This window comes from Artibeus jamaicensis, unplaced genomic scaffold (assembly GCF_021234435.1).
Source record: "Artibeus jamaicensis isolate MK-2021 breed Jamaican fruit bat unplaced genomic scaffold, CSHL_Jam_final scaffold_1964, whole genome shotgun sequence".
NCBI lineage: Eukaryota > Metazoa > Chordata > Mammalia > Chiroptera > Phyllostomidae > Artibeus > Artibeus jamaicensis.
The window spans coordinates 49,885,873-49,892,082 of record NW_026522030.1 but is presented as its reverse complement, the minus strand read 5'-3'; the positions used below and the strand labels follow the sequence as shown (position 1 = coordinate 49,892,082).

The following is a 6,210-nucleotide window of genomic DNA, read 5'->3' as shown; positions in this document are numbered from 1 at the left end:
AATGTTTAATATGGTGTAAGTTTTTCTCATTTGAATTCTTGGACCTTTTGAAGTTCAGAGTCTAACCCTAGGTTAATAACAAAACATAACCAAGTCATCTTTGAGTAAATAATGTTAGAGAATGCTACAACTTTTATGTTTTTTTAGATTTATACTATATTTATTACATAAAATACAAGAAAGCTCAAAGTACAACATCACCTATTTTATTGCTTGATGATAGCTTCTCTTTTTTATTTAATATCAATGTTACATTACCACAGTTATAGGAAATTAAATCAAACCTGTATAAGGTATTGCATATGGACCTGGTTGGAGTTATAGAGAACACATTCTTTGGGATTGAGGGTATAACTCTCTGGATTCAGAATTCCTGTGTCATGTGCTGGTCCTAAGGGCACTGTACTCCCATTCAGGGTGATGAAGCTCGCAGGACTGGAACTTCCTGCCTAGCCCTTTGGTCCTGTGTTTACCCTGAAGTGATCCTTCTGCCTCTGGAGTGGCCTCTAGTAGCTCATTACACTGACCTAGAGCTACCTCTGATAAGAACAGTAGTCCAGTATCCTTTAGGCAAGAGGCAAAGTAGTAATTGGCACTCTTGGAAGACACGTTGGCAAAGTAGATTCTTTCTCCAAACATATAACCTGTGATGGGAGCCTCAGGTGGAGTAATTTGAAGCCCATGGCTGAGGACTCCTACCCAGTTACTCAGCCTGGAACCATGCCATAGCAGCATCCTGTTATGAAGGTCCTCTCTGAAGCCTTCTTTCTCACCCTTCATTTCTACTTCAAAAATGTCCAGCAAGGTGATGGTATAGTCACTGTGTGTAGGAGCATGGATAGACTGCAGGTACTGGGAAATCACTTTGAACTTATAACTTACATGGTCTAAAGGGTGCAAGGCACAGTGTTGTTTTCTATAGTGTTGGTCCAATGGATGTTCTGGGTTTTGCAGTTTGGTCCTCACCAGTTTAATGACAATTTCAATGTCTCCCAAAGCCTCTAGTAGGCGTACTTTTTCTGACAGTTCTCTCTTTGTTTGGATCAATAGAGGAGCATGGGGTCTAAAGTCATGAGGAATCCTGGTGTAGAATTCATTGCATGCTTACACAAGGGCTCATCCTTGTTGGCCTGCCTGAATACAGTCCTCAATCTTCTTAAGAGACTCGAACATGCCTTGATTTGTGCCACTGTCAGCTTCCCAAGTGGGGCTTTCTTGGTATCATATTTCATTTCTATCATCATCTCTTCCACGGCCTGGACATTACAGATCAACTTTATTAGCTCCTGTACACAAAAATGTAGCTGTGACTCTGGTTTCAGGGAGGATTTAAGAGATTCTTCTTTTTTCTTTTCCTCTTCATTCTGAGTATTGGAGGTGTAGTCCATTTGTACCATATCATATTTTTCAGGTATCTTCTCAAACTTCTCATGATGTTCCCAATTGTTTTTTGTTTTGTCAAAGAATTTATTCTGAAAGACTTCCTTGGCCTTGTCACGATGATCTGAACAAACCACCAAGTTGTGCTGCTTCATTTTCCCAACTCGGCCCCATCTCATCCAAACACTGAAGTTCCTCTGGGCCTCATCTTCTAACAGTTGAATCAGATAGTACTTACCGTTGTCGAACTGGAGATTGGTCTGATTTAGCATGACATCATACATATCATTCCCTTTATAGGAGATATAGGCCTTCCCCACCGTAGAGGTGCACTCTGGGTCCACGGGAGCTTTGCCTTTTTACAGCAAGGTCTGCACAAACTCTTGCTTGTCTTCTGCTCTGTCCTTCTCAGCCTTTCCTCCAGCCACAGGCTTCTTTTACACCCTGTGCCTCTGGCAATTTAAAGTTTTCTTGGCAGGAAGAGGGTCATCTGTAACTGTGTTGTCAGTTTTATTTGATGCTGTAGAAGCTCGTGCACACTGCTGCTAGTTTCCTGCTGCCCCTGAGCTGCCATGGGGCCTGAATAAAGTTTTATGTTTTAACAACTGATGATGATGGATAGTTTTACTTATTAGATAAAAGTTTATGGTTCTGAAAATGCCTTCTAAATTTTTTTCAAGCAATAAATGCAGTGTCTAGAATTGGTCTTTTTAAAAGACTTATTAGTTTTAGAGAGAAAGGAAAGTAGAGAAGAAGAGAGGGAAGGAGAGAGGGGGAGAGATATAGATGTAGATAGATAGATGATAGGTAGGTAGATGATCAATAGGTAGATAGATAGATAGAAAGAAAAAAAAAGAAAGAAACATCAACTTGTTGTTCCACTTATTTATGCATTCATTTGTTGCTTCTTGAATGTGCCCTGACTGGGAATCGAACCAGCAACCTTGGCATATTGGGATAATGCTCTAACCAACTGAGCTACCCAGCCAGAGCTAGAATTGGTATTTTTCACAGATGAGAATCTTGGTGAATCCTGAAATTCACCTGTTCAGTGTGGCATCCTAATCTAGATCAGTTGATTCTACATTATGAAAGGATTGATAGTCATTTAATGTGAACACTCTACTATTAAGTCAAATATTATTTTTCTAAGAAATGTACCCAGTACAGACATACCCCATACTTTGTGATCCTCCCTTCAATGCTTTTTTCTTTTCATGCAGTGATTCTCTACAGTTCTCCTCTCTCCTCATAACACACAATTGCACCATGGTAATTTCTGTGCATCCTTTAAGACTTACTCTCATCTCCTTGCTCCTCCCATTCCTTCCATCCAGAATGTGTTAGATGCACTTTTCATATTGGTTTCAATAATCTATTGTATATGTCTCTGTCTTTGTACTGACTACATTGCTTTGTAAGTACTGGATTATGTGTTTGTTTGTAATTTTATACTGTGAATTGCATTTGAACAGGGTCAGTGTTGAAACCAGCATTTCCAGCATTTTAAATGGAAATCTCAGCCCATTGCTTAGCACAAAATTTCTCAAATGTTTATGAAAGAAATGGGCAAAATTATGGTAAGCTCTAGGGGAACAAAGATGTGTAGAACAGTACACTTCCTCAAGAAGCTTGTACCCTCACTGAGAATTGTGTGTATGTGTGTGTGTGTGTATGAAAGAGAGAGAGAGAAAGAGAAAGAGAGAGAGAATGTGAACATACAAGAATAAGAACAATAAGAGCAACTGGTATAAGGTACCAGGTGCTAAATGCTAAATAACAAAAATAAGTGAATCTCTATTTGAACAAGGGTTCAGAGAAGAAAGATTTTAATTGAATTGGGGCTGTAACATAAAGCATCCTGCAGCAGATGAAAACCAAGCTGGGATTATAAACATGGATATAGTTAAACATTGTGAAGGAATGGGAATGGATCAATTATAGTTCCTCATTGGGTTTTTCTTCTCCAATTTGGAGACTTCTAGTTCTTGTAATTGTTTCTTATATGACATATTTTTAGAGCTGTTATTTCTTAGTGATTTTCCTCTGTGCACCCTCTTTTCTGTTGTTGTTGTTATTATTATTATTATTATTATTATTATTGCAAAGATATGTGTCTGGAACATGATGCAATGATGTAGACAAGCTCTGACCAATTTTGTCCTTACCTCTTGATTTAAACACTACTTTATTATCACATAAAATCATGTTTGATTCCTTGATGGAATCAAAGGCATAGTACTTGGAAAATAAGCAGAAGTTTACCTAACCAAGGATATTTTTCCCATGACTTACCATTCAGATTTTTTCCCATTTTTGTTAATCCACTTAGTAAATCAGTTATCCATTTATTAGCTTATTCCATATAAATTTACTAGACTATTTCAATGTACTGGACATTAGTCAATGGATTGCCAAAGCCCCAAATTATAAAATTTTTGCAAAATTTTGTTAGGAAAATGTTTAAATGTAATGAAAATTAAGAGAATCATACAGTAAATAACCACATCTGACTGTATTTACTTTATTACATATCTATTTACCAATTCATCCCTACATTCATCCATCAAAGCATCTTATATTATGATCCATTTTGAATAAAATGGCAGGTATAAACACCTCATAACACCCCATGAACACCTCAGCATGTATACTGTGAACTAGAGTTCTATATGTTTGATTGAACCATGTTATCAAGGATCTATGCCAAACCTCAATAATGTGGTTTTCTATGATATACAAAACAGTGTTTAATTTCATTTACACTGGTATGTCTGTTCGGGTCAGGCAAATAAAGTGATGAGAAAGTTACTATGGCAGTTATTTGTAGTTAGATTTTCTAGAAATGAGAGGTACCAGTGTATTTTTCCTTGATTTTTAGTATTATTTGAAATAATAAATGCTACTGACTTTGAGTGATAGCTTTATAACATGATGTAAATCAGCCTAAAGTACCATCAAGATGTAAAACATATTATCACTCCAGAAATTTTCCACATGCCTCTGTCATGTGAATTTTAAGTTTTTCATGTACATTTTAATTTTTATTATATTTTAATATTTTAGTTTGCTTATATAACTTTAAATATGTATTTTGTATTTTATGTTTTATGTGCATCATCCAGTATAATGCCATTCATTTATGTATTTATGTGTACAACAAAAGTTGTTGCTTAAAGGTGTAGAAGTACTCAAAGTTAATAGCTAAAGCAAAGCTATAAGTTATATGGCTAGAAATGTCCCTTTAGTTGGCACTTGATACATTAATTATTACCTAACTGTTCTATCATTTGCAATATCCAAGTAGATGGTACAGGAGACATCTTATGCAATTAAATTTGCTTAACGAAATAGCTATTCTGATTCCTAAGTGTATTCTTTATGTATTCAGTTTATACCTGGATATGTTGATTCAAACATTTTTTATGTGTCCTAGTATTGATAACTTTGTATATTTTATAGAAACATAAAACATCAGACATGGAAAGAAACTAATATATCATCTGACCCATTGCTCTAGCAGACATTTTAAGTATTAATTTTAAACATCAGAATAAACAATTTCATTTTTCCTTCCTGTACTTCTCCAGAAATGAGACTTGAGGTCTTTTTAAAGAAGCTCCTTTTAGTGCACCAGCGTGGTGGATGCTGCATTTTTCTTTGCTATCACAAGTCACAGAGATCTGAGGTGCACACAGGGTAAAAGATAGAGATATCATTATTTATGCCTAAGAAGTAAGTGCTGAAATTTTAATAGTAAAATGTTTTTTAAAAGAAGACTCTTTGTCCTCATTTCATGACCTAGTAGCTTTGGTAAGCATGTTGTCAAAAGGTTAGTGACACTATTGGTACAAAGTATTGTCCTTTTGAATAAAACAAGTAGTTATGAAAATATTTCCTGAGATTTTACATCTTACACCTTTTTAATCTGCTTAGACTTCCTTAATTATTAGGAGAGACTAGGTTTACTCCTATTTTAGACAGAATTTTTATCATTTTCCCAGGCTTAGCAATTAGTGCCACAAATTATCTTTGATATTCACAAATAAAAATGTTTGCAATAAAATTGCTAATTTGCATCAGCTTATAAAGCTATCCCTCAAGGTCAAATAGTATTTTATCATTTAAACATGTCACTAAAATTCCATGAAAAATATGCTAGAAAATTTTTTAATTTTTCAGAAAATTTGAATACAAACAAATGTTACAGTAATTTCATCATTGTTTCATTTGATTTACTTGAATACTTGAATTACACTAGTATGATTGAAATTAGACATTGTTTTGTTAAATACAGAAAACTATCTTGTGGTTTGGCATAGAAATCTTATATAAAATGGTTCATACAAGAGATTTATCATTTAAATCTCACTCGTTAATTTTAATGCAAATAAATAAAGGCTTATGGCATTTAAACAGTAAACACTGCTTAAAATAATGAACCACAGGCACCCCGTTGATCAGTTTTGTGAAGAAAGTATGCCGCTAGCTTGGAAAGGTATCATGCGAATGAAGTGAAACTAATCAAGGCTGCCTTAGACCACACTTGAACTCAGTATGTTTAATTTGTTGTAGCCTGCAGCCCAACAACTTGATCTTTTGTCACCATGTGCACTAAAAGAGATCATATATTTCTTGTACACTTATGTCAGGAAAAGCACTACAACCTACTTATCATACTTGCAATACACTTAAGAAAACAAAGCAAATTCCCCCAAAGTTATCCAGCTTATGGTAAGGGTTTTATTATTGCAATCAATTACAATACTGTCAAGCCTGACAAATTGAAGTTCCTAAATAACTGGCTCATAACCAGCTGGGTCTCTTACA

The 6,210-nt window shown here is 35.2% G+C and overlaps 1 pseudogene; it reads right to left on the bottom strand.

The window, feature by feature from the left end:
• Nucleotides 1-254: 254 nt before the first annotated feature.
• LOC119038705 (poly [ADP-ribose] polymerase 2-like) lies at nucleotides 255-1,954 on the bottom strand (annotated as a pseudogene).
• Nucleotides 1,955-6,210: the final 4,256 nt, after the last annotated feature.